Source organism: Schistocerca cancellata, chromosome 1, assembly GCF_023864275.1.
Source record: "Schistocerca cancellata isolate TAMUIC-IGC-003103 chromosome 1, iqSchCanc2.1, whole genome shotgun sequence".
In the NCBI taxonomy this organism is placed as follows: Eukaryota; Metazoa; Arthropoda; class Insecta; order Orthoptera; family Acrididae; genus Schistocerca; species Schistocerca cancellata.
This window is the reverse complement of record NC_064626.1, coordinates 937,056,150-937,075,702: the sequence shown is the minus strand read 5'-3', so window position 1 is coordinate 937,075,702 and position 19,553 is coordinate 937,056,150. Positions and strand designations below refer to the sequence as shown.

Below are 19,553 nucleotides of genomic sequence, written 5' to 3'. Positions count from 1 at the left end.
GTCCTGTTGAAAAATGGTACCACGATACTGTGGTATGAGAGGTAGCACAAGAGGACCCAGGATGTCCGTGACATACCGTTGCGTCGTCAGAATTCCCTCGGTCACTACCTGCCGTGTTGTGAAGTCGTACCCGATGGACCGCGCGGCCGCTACGGTCGCAGGTTCGAATTCTGCCTCGGGCATGGATGTGTGTGATGTCCTTAGGTTAGTTAGGTTTAAGTAGTTCTAAGTTATAGGGGACTGATGACCTTAGAAGTTAAGTCCCATAGTGCTCAGAGCCATTTGAACCATACCCGATGGGTCCCTGCCCACCTCGACACTAGGAGTAACTCCGCTGTGCCTCTCGAAATCATTCGAAGAGTAGGACCTCTCCCCAGGTAGGTGGTGCAGTCGCCGACGTTAGTCATCCGGGGTAGTGTAGAACCGTCATTCTTCGTTGAATACACTACTGGCCATTAAAATTGCTACACCACGAAGATGACGTGCTACAGGCGCGAAATTTAACCGACAGGAAGAAGATGCTGTGATATGCAAATGATTATCTTTTCAGAGCATTCACACAAGGTTGGCGCCGGTGGCGACACCTACAACGTGCTGAGATGAGGAAAGTTTACAACCGATTTCTCATACACAAACAGCAGTTGACCGGCGTTGTTGTGATGCCTCGTGTAAGGAGTCGAAATGTGTACCATCACGTTTCCGACTTTGATAAAGGTCGGATTGAAGCCTATCGCGATTGCGGTTTATCGTATCGCGACATTTCTGCTCGCGTTGGTCGAGATCCAATAACTGTTAGCAGAATATGGAATCGGTGGGTTCAGGAGGGTAATACGGAACGCCGTGCTGGATCCCAACGGCCTCGTATCACTAGCAGTCGAGATGACAGGCATCTTATCCGCTTTGCTATAAAGGATCGTGCAACCATGTCTCGATCCCTGAGGGCAACAGATGGGGACGTTTACAAGACAGCAACCATCTGCACGAACAGTTCGACGACGTTTGAAGCAGCATGGACTAACAGGTCGGAGACCATGGCTGCGGTTACCCTTGACGCTGCACCACAGACAGGAGCGCCTGCGATGGTGTACTCGACGACGAACCTGGATGCACGAATGGCAAAGCGTCATTTTTTCGGATGAACCCAGGTTCTGTTTACAGCATCATGATGGTCGCATCCGTGTTTGGCGACATCTCGGTGAACGCACATTGGAAGCGTGTATTCGTCATCGCCATACTGGCGTATCACCCGGCGTGATGGTATGGGGTGCCATTGGTTACACGTCTCGGTCACCTCTTGTGCTCATTGACGGCACTTTGAACAGTGGACGTTACATTTCAGATCTGTTACGACCCGTGGTTCTACCCTTCATTCGATCCCTGCGAAACCCTACATTTCAGCAGGAAAATGCACGACCGCATGCTGCAGGTCCTGTACGGGCCTTTCTGGATACAGAACAATGTTCGACTGCTGCCCTGGCCAGCACATTCTCCAGATTTCTCACCAATTGAAAACGTCTGGTCAATGGTGACCGAGCAACTGGCTCGTAACAATACGCCAGTCACTATTCTTGATGAACTGTGGTATCGTGTTGAAGCTGCATGGGCAGCTGTAACTGTACACGCGATCCAAGCTCTGTTTGACTCAATGCCCAGGCGTATCAAGGCAGTTATTACGGCCAGAGGTGATTGTTCTGGGTACTGATTTCTCAGGATCTATGCACCCAAATTGCGTGAAAATGTAATCACATGTCAGTTCTAGTATAATATATTTGTCCAATAAATACCCATGTATCATCTGCATTTCTTCTTGGTGCAGCAATTTCAGTGGCCAGTAGTATACAACGCAGTGCCATACATAAGCAGTCCATGCTTTCTGGTCTCGGCACCACTCCAAACACAGCCGTTTGTGTTGTGGTGTTAACGGCAGCCAACCCGTGCGATGGTAATTATCTAGTATGAATCTTGACGATCTCCTACAATAGTGTGGGGTGGCACAGAATAATGCACGGAGTCCGTTATTTGTTCTCGGATGGAGGGCGAATATGTCAAGGGATTACGATGTGCTGGGTGCACAATTTTGTGATCTTCCCTGGTGGTGATCAGACATGGTCGACCACAAACTTGACGACGTGTATGGCTGCCCTGGATTCCAACAGCGGGCCACTGTCACATTCGAATTCCTCACAAATCTGGATGCTGCACGCCTCGACTAGCCGGTCAAATGGGGACCCGCTTTGAGGCCCCTTTCATACTGCCAGGTCCAGATAACGCTGTCTCACACGAGTACGCGGCATTTCAGTGTGATTCACAGTCATCACTCTACATCTGACGCTGTTATACACCCTACCAGGTCTGGGAAGAAAACTAAACACGAACAACATTAATGCATTTTCTGGCCTTTCCATCTGACACAAAGAATTAACTCTAGTTATTCAGATACCCGCCGATGGTCTGCTCATGTAGAAAGTTACAGTGATATCTAACCATGCCCTCTGGGTGCTTCATCTTTTTCGTCAGGAAATGTACTTAACAGTAGTAGACACAGTCACAGGTGCAGGGTGATTTCTGGGGATGGGGAAGGGTCACAGTTCTTACTTTCTCCACCGCTCCTCCCCAGATATAATTTGTTATCACTCCAACTTCTAACATACCACAGTTCCCTATGATTTAATAATAACGACAATAACATACGTAAAATAATTCAATAACGAAACAATAATAATTTTTTAACATTAATGCTTAGTACTTCGCTTTAGCATAATGTACATGAATAATGATTCAACCGACATAAAAACGAATTGTGCATTCACAGTATTTCACTTAGCATTATGACTGTCAACACAGGTTTTGCGGAATATCAGCATGCCAGCGTGTAAATAAGAGGAAGGCTTTTTTTTTCAGTCGTTTGCACCTAGGGCCAGGAGAGTCAGCACCTCTGCCGTTTCTTGTGGTTTGTAGGTTCCAGCCGTCAACTCCAGATCTGTGTCGGATTTGTCGTTCACAGCCGGTACGACCAACTTATTGACGGTCGCTCTTATCGAGCTGGAATGCAGAGGGTCAGCCCACAAGCGCATTTATGTGTGCAAGCCCTTGAGAGGGCATCTTGAAACCTTGCAATATCTTAGTATTCCTTATAATAGTTCACTAAAGTGTAGAATAATAACCGCTACCAGTAACCGCATGGAGGCTAGCGGACTATATATGTAGGTGTAACAACGGAAGGTGATTTCATTTAACACACGACCGATTTCAGGCTTGTGCCCATCTTCCAATGGTTTACATTCAGATACATGTTTCCGTACTCAGTACTGGAGATCAACAAAGTTAGTGTATCGATATCGTTTTAACATTATATTATCACATTTTTGTACGAAGATATTTCGTCCTTTATGCATTAACTGTATATTAGTCACCACACTACACTCAAAAGATCCGCAGCTCGTGGTCTAGCAGCTAGCGTTGCTGCCTCTGGATCACGGGGGCCTTGGTTAGACTCCCGGCCGGGTTGGGGATGTTCTCTGCCCGGGGACTCGGTGTTTGTGTTGTCCTCATAGTGTCATCATCATCATCATCTTTCGTGGCAGTTGATAATTTGGATTGAATTCAAATTAGACTGTGTAAAAATTGTGACTTTGTTCGGGCACTGATGACCGCCCCACAAACCGAACATCGTCATCATCAACACTCGAGAGCCAAAGAAACTGGTACACCTGCCTAATATGGCGTAGGGCACCCGCAGCACGCACAAGTGCCGCAACACGACGTGCCATGGACTCGACTAATGTTTAAAGTATTGCTGGGGGGGAATTGCAGGGCTATCCATAAACCCGTAAGAGTACTAGGGGATGGGAACAGAACGTTGCAAGGCATCCCAGACATGCTCAATATGTTCATGTCTGGAGAGTATGGTGGCCAGCGGAAGTGCTTAAGCTTAGAAGAGTGTTCCTGGAGCGACTCTAGCAATTCTGGACGTATGGGGTGTCGCATTGTCCTGCTGCAATTGCCCAAGGCCGTCGGAATGCGTAATGGACATGAATGATGCAGGTGATCAGACACGAAGCTTAAGTACGTGTCAACTGTCAGAGTCGTATCTAGATGTATCAGGGTCCCATATCACTCCAGTTGCAGACACCCCACACCATTTAAGAGCCTCCACCAGCTTGAACAGTCCCCTACTGATATGCTAGGTCATGGATTCGTGAGGTTGTCTCCATACCCGTACACGTCCATCCGCTCGATACAATTTGAAACGAGACTCGTTTGATCAGGCAACATGTTTCCAGTCATCAACACTTCATTGTTGGTGTTAATGACGGAAAGCTTTGTGTGGTGCAGTCATCAAGGGTACACGAGTGTACCTTCGGCTACGAAAGCCCATATCAATAATGTTTCGTTGAATGGTTCGCACGCTGACACTTGTTGGTGGCTCAGCGTTGAAATATGCAGCAATTTGCAGGAGGATTGCACTTCTGTCACGTTGAACGATTCTCCTCAGTCGTCGTTCGTTCCGTTCTTGCAGGATATTTTCCCGGCCGCAGCGATGTCGGAGATTGATGTTTTACCGGTTTCCTGATATTCACGGTACACTCGTGAAATGGTCGTACTGGAAAATCCACACTTCATCGCTACGTCGGAGACGCTGTGTCCCATCGCTCGAACTCACTTAAATCTTGATAACCTACCACTGTAGCAGAAGTAACCGATCTAACGACCGCGCCAGACACTTGTTGTCTTATGTAGGCGTTGTCGACCGCAGGGCCGTATTCTGCTTGGTTACATATCTCTGTACTTGAATATGCAAGCCTGTACCAGTTTCTTTGGCGCTTCAATCTAGTTGGTTGCACTTTGGAACTTGCAAGTGCTTCAAATGGTTCAAATGGCTCTGAGCACTATGGGACTTAACATCTGAGGTCAACAGTCTCCTAGAACTTAGAACTACTTAAACCTAACTAACCTAAGGACATCACACACATCCATGCCCGATGCAGGATTCGAACCTGCGACCGTCGCGATGGCGCGGTTCCAGACTGAAGCGCTTACAACCGCTCGGTCACAATGGCCGGCGCAAGTGATTCCTTCTGCTGATTTCATGCGATTTTTTTCCAGCCATCCTATGCTGTACTCGACGGTCCCTGTCCGTCAGTGTATGATGTCTGCCTGGTCTTGGTTTAGCTGTTGTTGTTCCTTCGGGATTTCGCTTCATAATCTCATCGCCAAGAGTCGACTTGGGCAGCTTTAGAAGGGTTGATACGTCTATGATGAATCTGTTACTCAGGTAATATCCAATGAATATTCTACGTTCGAAGTCATCGAGCTCTCCTGACCCACCCATCTGATATTTACTGCCTCTCTACTACTTTACTTTTTCTATTCCATCATCGATTTTCTTCCTGCGATGTTAACTGTCCAACAGTTTTAAATACATCCCTCTATCCACAGCCGACGTCATACAGGTGGTGATCCAATAGGTATCCAAAGACGTTTGATAACATGGTGTAAAAAGCAGTTAACAACACTTTTTTTTGATTTAACTATTTTTATCTCTCTCGAAAATCGGCTCATATGCCTTCGTATAGCAAGCAGTGACGTGGTCAAACTGCTGAGTACGAGCCACCAGCACTTTAATATGTAGCTTGCGAATGAGAATATTTTTCGGATGTGAGAAATTGAAACCACAAAATGCTGCGATGTCCAATGAAGAGTTGACTAAATGTGACAGAACTCATTGATTAGCACGATAATATTGCGGGAGTCCTCAATTGATACGGACGTGAAGTGGTATGGGAAGATCGGGGTATATTCACAGAAGACTATTCAAATTTCAGTGACTTACGAAAGCAGGTCAAGAACGAACTCATGGCATAACTTACATAGAAAGAATGAATGAGGGAGGAAAAACTGGAAAAAGTATGCCTCTTTCGAAGGAATAAGAAGAATCCGGCTTAGCGTTCCGTCGATGGCGTGGTCATTTAAGACGAGGTAGAAGCTCAAATTGGGAAGGAGATTGGTCATGTCCTTTTCATAGAAGCCATTCCGGCATGTACCTTACGTGATTTAGACAAATCACGAAACAAAACCTAAATCTGGATGCACGGATGGGGATTTGAACCTCCTCCTTGTCGAATGCGAGTCTAGTGCCCAATCAGCGCCTCACGTCTCTGGGTTATTACTTGACTGCTCCTAGTTTAGTGAATAAGGCCAGAGATAGGAGAACTGGTCGCTGCAACTTTCTGTCACAGTTTTATTCACTTTTGAACAGTACAAACGTAAAACGGTTATCACAGTGATAGAAGCTCCAGTGTCCCGGAAACGATCATATTTGTGAGCTATAAAACTGATCTTTTGCACGCTGTAAATGTCGTTCATGTTTACAGGAAAGGAAGTTTCAGTGTGGTACGATAGGCGGCGTATTACGTATTCGTCCTTGCACTTGTCCAACCGAAAGGAAAGCGAAATGGGAGAAACCTCTGATTTTCAACAAGAGCACAATAGTGGAGAGCGGTCAGTTGGTGCAGCCGTACCGACAACCGCCCGTGTATTACTCGAATAGAGAGCAACTGTGTGCACGGTGATCACCGCTCAGACTACTCATGACCATTCGTTATCTTTAAATAATGATTGTGGACGAAAATCAGTACTCGACTATTGAAAATGATTTTCATAACGGACTGCACTGTTCATGTTGCCGGCCGGAGTGGCCGAGCGGTTAAAGGCGCTACAGTCTGAAACCGCACGACCGCTACGGTCGCAGGTTCGAATCCTGCCTCGGGCATGGATGTGTGTGATGTCCTTAGGTTAGTTAGGTTTAAGTAGTTATAAGTTCTAGGGGACTTATGACCACAGCAGTTGAGTCCCATAGTGCTCAGAGCCATTTGAACCATTTTTTGTTCATGTTGCTTCTGGACCCTATCAGAATAACTAAGAATATTCTGTAGTAATCACACTCCATCCCGGGCTGCATAAGATCTTCAAGTGGCAAGAGAAACCCTCCAACCTCTTGTCATTACGTTATCGTTCATTTGCGTAGCTCAGCAATCAGTTCGGCTGACAACCCTGCAGAGAGCCCGGCATCGATTTCCGGGCAGGTTGAAGATAGTCGCTCTGAGGCTGGGTGTTGTGTTATTCTTATCACCATTCCATGATCATCGACGAGTAGCTCGCGAAATGGCGTCAAATAAAAATAGTTGCACGAGACAGCCGAACAGATAGGGTCTCCCGGCCAGTAATACGATACGATCATTTTATATTCATTACCTTATAATTGCGCAGAACGACATAGACAACCGCGATGTTAATTGACAGCGGACAAAGATGATTACAAGTGACCGAAAAAATTCGATGAGGCAAATTTCACCTTGTTTTCAACAACACGCTGCCTTTGTTTATAACAAGCCTCCGAAGAGAAAGTTGGCTCAGACATCCTAATTCCTACTCCGACATGGAGTGTTTATAATATATGGTACCACGGTTTCATGGTATTCCGTTCATTCTGTTGTTGCTTTCGATGTATGGATTATGGGCAGCAATCCTGCATCATTTATGCTGCAGCTACCGTTTCCCAATAAGATCACTGCCGTCGAAGATGATAGTACTGGAACCGGTACACGGGGTGGACAGAAATATGGCAACACTGCGAGAAAAACGTGTTTGAACACAAATGCAGACGCTAGCCAAGCATGCAGGTTGTGCTGTTGCATTTTACTATGAACGGCACCTGTGCAATGTCCTCAATACTTTGCAAGTGTCAGTCGTGGCCAGAACTGTGTCCTGTGTAGTTGTGAGTGCCTCCTGTCGGAGTCAATGAATAAAAAAAGGAAGATGCGAAGATAAAGACTAGACATACAGTTGGTTACCAGGAAATGGAAAATAATCTCGGCCTGAACAAAGTATAAGCTTTCAAGTTTCAAGGGAGCCGTCCAATCATTTGCTTTAATTGATATAGCGAAATCAGGAAAAAATGGATTTGGAAATATGAACAGGTTTTTCAAGTGCCGCCAATCGTCACAATTGTTTTGTTAACTTGCTTGAATTATATAAGATGTTTCCAAGTATAACCTCATCAGCAGATGAAAAAGGCAGTATAAAATCATTTAACGTAAAGAAACATAGACCTTGAAGAATTCTATCTTAGCGTGAGCTGTGGCCTACCTGCAGAAGAAGAGCCACAGCACATGCCAAGATGAAATACAACTACTTTAGGATCTACGTTTCTGATGTTAAATGTTTTATGTATTGCGTTTTTCGCCTGATGACGAGGTTATAACTCGAAACATGTTGCAAGATTACGTAATTTAAGCACATTAACAAAAAAATTGTGAGATAACTAATTTAACAGTTGCGGTCGGGTAGCAGCTAGTATGGTTTAAAATTGACGAATCTGATTTCCTGGATGGTGATTAGAAATCCCGTATGTGAGTCCGTTGCCTCAACAAGCCCGCCGCCGATTTCGGTCAAGTTCACATGATACTGAGCTAATGGTAGAATACTATTCAGAACACGTCATGAGTACCTGAAAATTAGGGTCAATCAGTGATGTGTTCTTACAAATTCTTCGAAATTAAAATGAACTGCCCCATAATTTGGTGTAGAAAAGATTCCGACTTAAATAAAAAAAATATACTGAGGTGGCAGAAGCCATGGAATACCTCGTAATATGGTGTCGGACCTCCTTTTTCCTCGTGTAGTGGAGCAACTCAAGGTGGCATGCGATCAACAAGTCGTGGAAGTGCCCTGCAGAAATATTGAGCCATCTACATCTACATCTACATCTACATCCATACTCCGCAAGCCACCTGACGGTGTGTGGCAGAGGGTACCTTGAGTACCTCTATCGGTTCTCCCTTCTATTCCAGTCTCGTATTGTTCGTGGAAAGAAGGATTGTCGGTATGCCTCTGTGTGGCCTCTAATCTCTCTGATTTTATCCTCATGGTCTCTTCGGGAGATATACGTAGGAGGGAGCAATATACTGCTTGACTCTTCGGTGAAGGTATGTTCTCGAAACTTTAACAAAAGCCCGTACCGAGCTACTGAGCGTCTCTCCTGCAGAGTCTTCCACTGGAGTTTATCTATCATCTCCGTAACGCTTTCGCGATTACTAAATGATCCTGTAACGAAACGCGCTGCTCTCCGTTGGATCTTCTCTATATCTTCTATCAACCCTATCTGGTACGGATCCCACACTGCTGAGCAGTATTCAAGCAGTGGGCGAACAAGTGTACTGTAACCTACTTCCTTTGTTTTCAGATTGCATTTCCTTAGGATTCTTCCAATGAATCTCAGTCTGGCATCTGCTTTACCGACGATCAACATTATATGCTTATTCCATTTTAAATCACTGCTAATGCGTACTCCCAGACAATTTATGGTATTAACTGCTTCCAGTTGCTGACCTGCTATTTTGTAGCTAAATGATAAAGGATCTATCTTTCTGTGTATTCGCAGCACACTACACTTGTCTACATTGAGATTCAATTGCCATTCCCTGCACCATGCATCAATTCGCTGCAGATCCTCCTGCATTTCAGAACAATTTTCCATTGTTACAACCTCTCGATACACCACAGCATCATCTGCAAAAAGTCTCAGTGAACTTCTGATGTCATCCACCAGGTCATTTATGTATATTGTGACTAGCAACGGTCCTATGACACTCCCCTGCGGCACACCTGAAATCACTCTTACTTCGGAAGACTTCTCTCCATTGAGAAAGACATGCTGCATCCTGTTATCTAGGAACTCCTCAATCCAATCACACAATTGGTCTGATAGTCCATATGCTCTTACTTTGTTCATTTGTCTCTATAGCCGTCCACAACAGTGAAAGTGTTGCCAGTGCAGGATTTTTTGCACGAACTGACCTCTCGATTGTGTCCCAGCAATGTTCGATGAGATTCATGTCGGGCGATCTGGCTGGCCAAATCATTCGCTCGAATTCTCCAGACTATTCTTCAACCCAATTGCGCACGATTGGGCCAATGACATGGCACATTTCGACCAATAAAAATTCCATAGTTGTTTGGGGACACGAAGTCCATGAGTGGCTATAATGGTCTCCAAGTAGCCGAAAAAGCCATTTCCATTCAACGATAGGTTCAGCTGGACCTGATGACAAAGTCCATTCCTTCTAAACAAAGCCCAGAGCGCCAGCTTGAACAGTGCCTTGTTGACAACTTAGTTCCAAGGCTTCGTGGGATCTGCACCACTCTCGAACTCCTGCCATCCGCTCCTACCAACTGACATCGGGACTCGTCTGGCCAGGCCACGATTTTCCAGTCGTCTAGGATCCAACCGATATGATCACGAGCCCAGGAGAGGCGCTGCAGGCGATGTCGTGCTGTTAGGAATGGCACTCGCGTCAGTCGTCTGGTTCTGTGGCCCATTAACGCCAGATCTCCGCACACTGTCCTAACGGATACGTTCGTCGTACGTCCCACATTGATTTCTGCTGTTATTTCATGCAGTGTTACTTGTCTGTTAGCATTGACAACTCTACGCAAACACCGCTGCTCTCGGTCGTTAAGTCGTCGGCAACCACGATGTTTGTGGTTAGAGGTAATGTCTGAAATTTGGTATTCTCGGCACACTTTAATTCCGTAACGACTTCCGAAAGGGAATGTCCTATGCGTCTAGCTCCATCTACCATTCCGCGTTCAAAGTTTGTTAAGTCCCGTCGTGCACCCATATTCAAGTCGGAGTCCACTTGCTTAGCTTGGGTGGTGACGTGCTTGCCCTCGAGCAAACGGGCCCGCGTTCGATTCCCGGCCGTGTGCGTGCTGTGTTGTCCTCATAATCAATTCATCTTCATCACCGGCGCGCAAGTCACCCAGTGCAGCCGGCACGGTAGCTCAGCGTGTTCGATCAGAGGGTTTAGCTCCCCTCTGTAATAAAAAAATAAAAATAAAAAAAATATAAATAAATAAAAAACCTGAGTGAATGGATCAACGAACAACCTGAACGGTTGTCATCGGACGTCCGCCACGAACAAAATCAACGAGCAATATATATTTAAAAAAAAATGTGGCGTCGAATGAAATAAGACTTGCACTTGACGGCCGACCTTCCCCGTGTAGGGGCCTCCCGGCCAACGATGCCATACGCTCATTTCCATTTTTATTCGAGTCGGAAACCTTTTCACATTAAACAGTCCCTTTCTGTGCCTGTAATCACGTCACAAACCTTTGACACGAATCACCTAAGTACAAGTGATATCTCCGCCAATACTCTGCCCTTTCATACCTTGTGTACGTGACGCTACCGCCATTTATGTGTGTATTGCTATCCCATGACTTTTGCCAGTGTATATTAGTATATGGCGGAATCCTGTAACTTTTTATTACGGTGTGGATTCGCATAATAAGAATGGACTGATGAAACTGTGTACAGACCAACCTTACAAAATTTACGTCATAAATAAGAACGTAATATGAGGTAGACGGCAAAATACATGAAGTGAACGAAAGTACGTATTTGTTAGTTGTTGCTGCAACTCAGCTGTAAACAGAAGAGAGGGAAAGCGTGCTGAAAGTGGACTATTGTGCGTCGCTGTGCGTAAACCAGAAGTGCTAACGGCTGCATGCCCGACGAGACGGCGGAGGCTGATGGGTGATTTCGCTTTCCTGCAGTGTGGCGCCTGCGCCGTTAACGCTTCCGGATAGCTGACACTACGCAACAGATGAGGGAGCGGGCAGTCCGCTGCAGCTTTCACTCGCACTGGCAGAACGCAGCGCTGCGCTTGGTCCCGTAGACGTTTGGCAGGCCCCAGAGGCTGTGTACCCCGTCCTACTCTTACTAAGTGCCGAAAGTTATTTTCGATGCTAACTTTCTGCAGTACTAACACAGGAGCCGGCCGCTGTGGCCGAGCGGTTCTAAGCGCTTCTGTCCAGAACAGCGCTGCTGCTTCGGTCGTAGTTTCGAATCCTGCCTCGGGCATGGATTTGTGTGATGTCCTTAGGTTAGTTAGGTTTAAGTAGCTCTAAGTTTAGGGGACTGATGATCTCAGATGTTAAGTCCCATAGTGCTTAGAGCCATTTGAACCATTTGAACTAACACAGGAGGAGGAAAGCGCAATGTTTTATAAAGTAACAATGATAGCAGTGAGGAGGGGTGCAATTTCAAGACAAGTTACTAAATTTTTCCATGAAAGGCGATACATATTAGCCATTAAGGTCCGCGTGGCTCCCCCCGTCGGAGGTTCGAGTCCACCCTCAGGCATGAGTGTGTGTGTTGTCTATATCGTAAGTTAGTTTAAGTTAGATTAAGTAGTGAGTAAGCTTAGGGACCGATGACCTCAGCAGTTTGGTCCCATAAGACCTTACCACAAATTTCATTTTTTTTCGTTAAGGAAAAATCAATAGCACAGAAATTAATTCTATTGCAAAGTATTTCCAGATAAAGAGCAAAACTGTAGATTGTAGAAAGTATGTTGATAACTCTCTGATTCTGTTTCGAGGTTCCACAAATGAAATCCAGTTAGTTGCAGATGAGTTAAATAAAATGCAACACAAGATCACACTCACAGTAGCAAACCAAATGGGGGTGCATTGAGTTACCTTGACAGCATAATAATTAGACGTAATAACAGACAAGAGTTCCAGATCTTTAGGAACCCTTTCACGACATGTGTATGTCACCCAAAACAACATAAAGTAACTTATTTCAGGGCAATGTTTAACAGATTATGTGAAATGCGACTAGATCGAAAAGAACAGCTTGTGTTACAAAACATAATACCATTATACAAAATAATAGTTACATTCCTGCATTAATTGATAATCCCCAAGGTAACATTAAGACGAAATCATATAAAATCAACAATAACTGTATAGCCAGTGTTCCTCCTCAGTCCCCACAAACGAAAATTACGTATGGCAGCCTGTTTTTGATAGAATCTTTGTCATGTAGAAATGAAAACATAAATTGTAATAACAGTATGAAAATAAGTAAAGTGTGGCAGACGTACGCATACTGTTAAAAAAGACCTGAAAATTCACAGCCTGTCAGTAATTTATAAGATTATTGCGATTATTGTTCCTGTTACTATGTGGGACAGGCAGGGAGAAGATTCGGCGCCCTATACAGAGAAGATATAGATGCACTACGATTAAACAGTATAAGCAGGTCGGCCATTGCTTGCCACCAATCTGAGACGAACATAACCACAGACACTGAAAAGAATACGGAAATAATACACATTATAAAGAAAACTAAAAAAATGGATCTCCTATGAGAAACAGAAATCCTCACATAAAACTAGTGATACAGCAATTTTCTATAGAATGACTAAACTAAACATACACATACATCATGTCAATCCACATGCCCCTCCAATTCTTACACACACTTGAATTATACCTGTTGTCAATCTCTGTAGTTGTTAAGAAGTAACTGGCAAATGCGATGATCTTTAAAAAAAAAGTTAGCCCTGGAAATGCATACAACAATATTATCATAATAGATGTCATATATTAGTGTTTACCGTAGCCGGCCGCGGTTGCCGAGCGGTTCTAGGCGCTTCAGTCTGGAACCGCGCGACCGCTACGGTCGCAGGTTCGAATCCTGCCTCGGCCATGGATGTGTGTGATGTCCTTAGGTTGGTTAGGTTTAAGTAGTTCTAAGTTCTAGGGCACTGATGACCTCAGAAGTTAAGTCCCGTAGTGCTCAGAGCCATTTGATCCATTTTGTTTACCGTAGCCTATTTAAATGAAATATATAGTTTGTATATAATAATATAACATAAATCTGCAACGTTATCCAGTATCGCAAGTACAATACGCGAAAAAACTGAGTACAATCAACTGGCAAAATTTGCGCAAACAGGTTACTTAAAAAAAAGGTCGACTGCAACTTTTGGTTCCTGTCAGCTGTGTGCTATTGTGCTGTAACTTCGTAACTGTGTTTTCGATGCGTTGTGCTCATCTTTTGGTAGTCACACCAACGGAATGGAAGAAGAGAATACCACGTTGAGAACAAATGTAGGGCCTTATATCTTTTCTGTATGAGAAACTAACTGTACACCTCCCGCAGATGGGTGTGAGAACAAAAGAAATCGCTGAAGAAGGATAAAACGAATTTGATAACACAATAGCGACTGATTGTGGCACGCCTTCCACAGCAGTTAACTGCTTCCTAAGGCTACCTTTCTTCAACGAGGTGACCAAGTTAATTTACATCGTTTGTCAAATGATATGAATATGTAAGGGTGCTGCCACGCGTTCCATATTTATTCCATGACAACAATGCGGTGGCGGCTTATGGTTAATATACAGGCTGGTGCCATCACCACTGAAGGAATGAAATAGATGTGTCTTCGTAACGGCAACAAAATTATGTAACGTCAGCGCAGAGTGAGATTTATGTAAAGCTATTTTCCCTTTGCTCTCACATAACCATGTGTCGCAGTTGACAGTATCGTAAACAGTGAAACAGCACGTTGCCAATACGGTTCACGGAGGGTTGATAACGGGAAATCATAGCCACAGACAACAGAACTGCATGTGACAAAGTGTGTCGAAAAATCGACTGGGTTGCGGAAGACAGGTAGCGATTTAAGTAACCACGTGTTTTGTTGAGTGAAAGGAAACCCACTTCAGTGAAACATCACCGAAACATGGATGAGTGCAGAAACAATAAGAAATTCTGTTTTGCTCAAGACAGAATCTCTTAAACGCATTTATTATAAATCGAAACACGGACATAAAAAGTGAACCGTCGTAAAGAAAAATCGCCTTAAGATGAAAATCTCATAGCCATGTGCTCATCAAAGGCAAGTAGTTTTCGACGTCTATCATATTTGCCACTTTTTATGTACTAAATTTTCGTTACAGTTAGGTGTAGAGCGATAGATAATTTATCTTCTTAAGATAAAACAAAAACAGCAGACACAGTAACTAATTGATCAGATGCGTATAATTTTATGACGTTTAAATAAAAGGAAATATGAAACACTCATTTAAGAGGACGCTACGCACAAAATTAGTTGATATGCAGAAAAATTTAGGTTCTTATGTACATACCTCTTTGGAAAAAATCACTTGGGATTGACACAGCAGAAAAGTCAACATTAAAATGAATGCACCGAAGGAGCAGAGCGGAGGGAAAGACAGGCCGTTTCATAGATAGACATCACAATGATACACTCAAGTGCCTCTTTGAATTTAACGCGAACGTAGCTTATGGGCCCGAGCGTCGTAAATCCATCGTTGTGAAAACACAGTGACTGTTAAGAGGCGGCGTGTACTTAAAATATCGTCACTTAGTGATTAACAATATAATAATCAGTTCCTTTACAGCGCAAACTGTATATGTCTGCTATTCGTGACATGGGAGAGAGCAGAAGCCAGTTGGTTGGGATTTCTGCAGTGAATGGCCAAATGTCAAGGCCCAGCGGCCTGTGGCAGCCCTGTTAGAAGGCGCTCCACGGACACTGAAGTCACGCAATGGATGATCACACTACAACTAATTCCTCCTCACTTTTCAGTCAGCCGGCCGAAGTGGCCGTGCGGTTAAAGGCGCTGCAGTCTGGAACCGCAAGACCGCTACGGTCGCAGGTTCGAATCCTGCCTCGGGCATGGATGTTTGTGATGTCCTTAGGTTAGTTAGGTTTAACTAGTTCTAAGTTCTAGGGGACTAATGACCTCAGCAGTTGAGTCCCATAGTGCTCAGGGCCATTTTTTTTTCAGTCAGCACAGGTTCAAAGTCTACAGGTAGTAACATATTACGCCATGAATGTTGATAGTTCGTGATACAGGTGCTTCATGAACCGTCGTTTCATTACCTGCCTGAATTTATCCGAGATTAACAAGAAAGTTTCTGTATTATAAATTCTCGGAAGAGACACAAGTAAATACCATGTGATCAAAAGTGCCCGGACACCCACTGCGATGTAAGATCTCGCTTTGCTACTGTTATACCATACGAGCTCTCCACTGGGTTCCGGATGCCCTCCTCCAACTACAGAGGGGTCCAGAAAATGTATCCACTGTTTAAAAGTCCATAACTTGCAAACTAATTGACGGAGTTGTCTCATTTTTGGTGAAAGTGTAGCTTAAAGTCCAACTTAAAGATATCACTGCAGGTGTTCGATATGGTCACCATTAACATCCCGCTACGGTCGCAGGTTCGAATCCTGCCTCAGGCATGGATATGTGTGATGTCGTTAGGTTAGTTAGGTTTAAGTAGTTCTCAGTTATAGGGGACTGATGACCTCAGATGTTAAGTCCCATAGTGCTCAGAGCCATTTTGAACCATTAACATCCACACACAAACGATGCCGCCGAACTGCAGCACGAACTACTGACTGCAACGTATTCAGTTGGAGATTTGCACATGGATGTACGATGGATTCTGGAAGTTCATCCAATGTGCGTGGTTTTTGTCGATAAACGACGTCCTTTAGTGTTCCCCACAGGTAAAAGTCCAGAAGAGTTAGGCCTGGGGAACGTGGTGGATATTCCACAGCACCTCTACGGCCTATCCATCTTCCTGGTAGATTTTCGTCGAGATACGCCCTAACACGATTTTGGTAGAGGGCTGGGTCACCATCTTGTTGAAAGAAAACTCTTCCGTCTCCATACAAGTCTCGGATGGCAGGTAAACTGGATGTCTGAAGCTTCTGAAGGTACATCTCACCGGTAACTGTGCCGTCAAAGAAGAATGGCTCAATCAAGTCCCGGTAAGACAACCCACACCACACATTTACTCCTGGCAAATTCACGGCTTTGTCTACATGGACGTTCGGATTTTCGGCGGCCCAGTAGATGCAATTGTGGCCATTTACTGTACCATTGAGTTTGAACTGTGCCTCATCAGACCACACAATCATCTCTGCAAACTCTTCATCGTTGCAACAAGGTGCAACTAAGAACAAAACACTGACTATCTGGCGACTGTCATCTGACAAAACAAAACAACGCAATACAACGCTTGTGTGGAGTTTGCCGGAACTACAAACTATTACACTACCAAAGATGAAACAACTGCCTCAATTAGTTTGCCAGTTATGGACTTCTAAACAGTGGATACATTTTTTGGACCACTCTGTACAACGACTGGGGAGGGAAGTCTCATTCTGCTGGGTACCAGGGCACATGAGTATTGCGGGGAACGAAACGGCGGCCAAGAAGGCGTGTCGTGATCCTCAGTTATTTCAGTGTGCTTTCTCCCTGCACGCTGTCACCTCATTGTTGAGATGCAAAGTCGTGCGTCTATGGGAAGCCGATTTGGCTGGAAGTGACCGACAATAAGCTCCGTGTAGTAAAGCCCATAACTCAGCCGTGGTTTACATCCTTCTTGCCCGGTGGACGGGACGAGGTACTTTTTACTCGTCATCGCGTAGGCCACAGTCCTGTGACGCATGGCTACTTACTCCGGCGAGAGGACCCTCCAATGTGTGCGTGCAGATGACTGTGCACCACATTTTATTGGACTGCTTTTTATTTTCTGACCAGCGGGCCGTGGCGGTTATGCCCTCTATTTTAAGGAACGGCTAAACGAATGTGGTTCCAATTTTAAAGTTTTGTGAAGTGACCAAAATTTTTCCCAAGATTATAGGGAGATGATTTTAATGTATTAAAAGGGTGACTGGCTCACCCAAGTTTTTTGTAATTGGTCACAAGTCATATTTCCGTATGCTTTTCTTGTAGCTCCTCTGTGTTTTGTTTTCTCTGTGTTTTAATTTCATGTGTAGCTACTTTCCCTCTTTCTGATTGCTTTAGCGCATGTGAGATAGAATGCCTGCGTGATCATTACGAGTGCCAGAGAGTGCAACAGTTTTATAGCTTATCTTCAAATGGCTCTGAGCACTATGCGACTTAACTTCTGAGGTCATCAGTCGCCTAGAACTTAGAACTAATTAAACCTAACTAACCTAAGGACATCACACACATCCATGCCCGAGGCAGGATTCGAACCTGCGACCGTAGCGGTCGCTCGGCTCCAGACTGTAGCGCCTAGAACCGCACGGCCACTCCGGCCGGCGCTTATCTCCACATTCGTTTGTTTTAATGAGTGTAAGGGCGTTGATAAACCCGCCGTTGACCCCCCATAAGAACCAAACACATATACACACACAATCCGCTAGGTTCCAGTGCACTGGCGGTGTATTATGATACCAGCCTCCCTGGAATTTGGAGGGTAGCTGTTGCTGGGTACCTGTGCCAATTGATGAGGCACACAACCGCTGTCTACACAACTTCAAAGACGATTTACCGGGTTCGGGTCAGTACTTCGATCATGATATCAGTTCAGTAAATACGCCTGCTTGTAGGTCGACAGGCTCGTTATCATGTTAATACAGCAAATGCCCAGTTCTATTCTACTGTCATATATGAGACGCTTGCTGTAGACTAAATGTATCTAGCAACACCTGTGATCGTTTTGTCATTGCCCAGAATGACAGTCAGCCCTAAAGAGTTTCACATTATCCCAACGCATTCAACGAGTTTCTCAAGTTGCCACAGCACACTCAGGTAAATAACGTTCGCCAGTCACCTCACGCAAAAATCCGAGTTCGTCATGGTGTATCGTGGTTCATCCCTCCGTAGCAGCTTCTTCCGTTGCTCCACAGGATTGTTTGATCCATTCTAAGCGGCGTCGCGCATTCTTTCCCGTGATAAGTCCCATCGTAACCGAGTTCTAATGCCTCTGGACGGAATATTTTGTTAATGAACTTTGCACTTGAACTGGTAGTGTCAGTCTCTGAAAAAAAATTTGATTAGGACGTTTGGTGAAGGGTAGCCTTTTAATCGACGCTATCTCTGCTAATTTGTTCAGCCTGCCGGAAGATTTATAAGTTTCATAAAATTTATAACGTTTCTACTTCAGAATAACTTTATAAATAGTGGAACCAGGCGGCTGTAACTCGTGTGAACTCTCTCTAGCGAAGTACAACAGATAACCTTACTCTCGCCAAGCACACTTCGCTGACCACGCCATGTGTAGTTTCACTTTAAACGCGACAATAAATATTTTAATTTGTTGTACCTTGACAGTAACAAAACGCGCAAAAGGGTCGAAATGTTCTCTTTTTCCATATGGATTTCATCGCGAACAATAGTGGACCGGTGACATGACATCGTTGTTTGGGAACGTGAAGTCCATGAATGGCTGAAAATGCTCTCCAAGTAGCCTAATATAGTCATTTTCAGTCGCTGATCGGTTCATATGGACCAAAGAACCCAGTCTATTCCATGCAAACACAGCCTACAGCATTATGGAGCCACCATCAGCTTGCACATTGCCTTGTCCGTGGTTTCCTGGTGTCTGCACCATATTCGTTCACTACCGTCAGCTCTTACGAACAGAAATAGGGACGCATCTGATCAGGCCACGGTTTCCAGTCGTCTGGGATCTAACCGATATGGTCACGAGCCCAGAATAGACGCTACAGGCGATGTTGTGCTATGTATTAGGAAAGGTACTCGCATTGGTCTTCTGCTGCCATAGCCCAACCCGTAGACCAATGCGTCGTCCTTGGTGGAGGTAATGACTGAAATTCGCTATTGTCAGCACACTCCTGATACCGCGGATCTCAGAATACTGAATTCCCTAACGATTT

General features: G+C 44.7%; 1 protein-coding gene across 1 annotated transcript in view; it reads right to left on the bottom strand.

The window, feature by feature from the left end:
• The window catches only part of LOC126191465 (acidic phospholipase A2 PA4-like), a 217,919-nt gene that overhangs the window by 140,437 nt on the left and 57,929 nt on the right, over nucleotides 1-19,553 (bottom strand). The window lies entirely within an intron of this gene.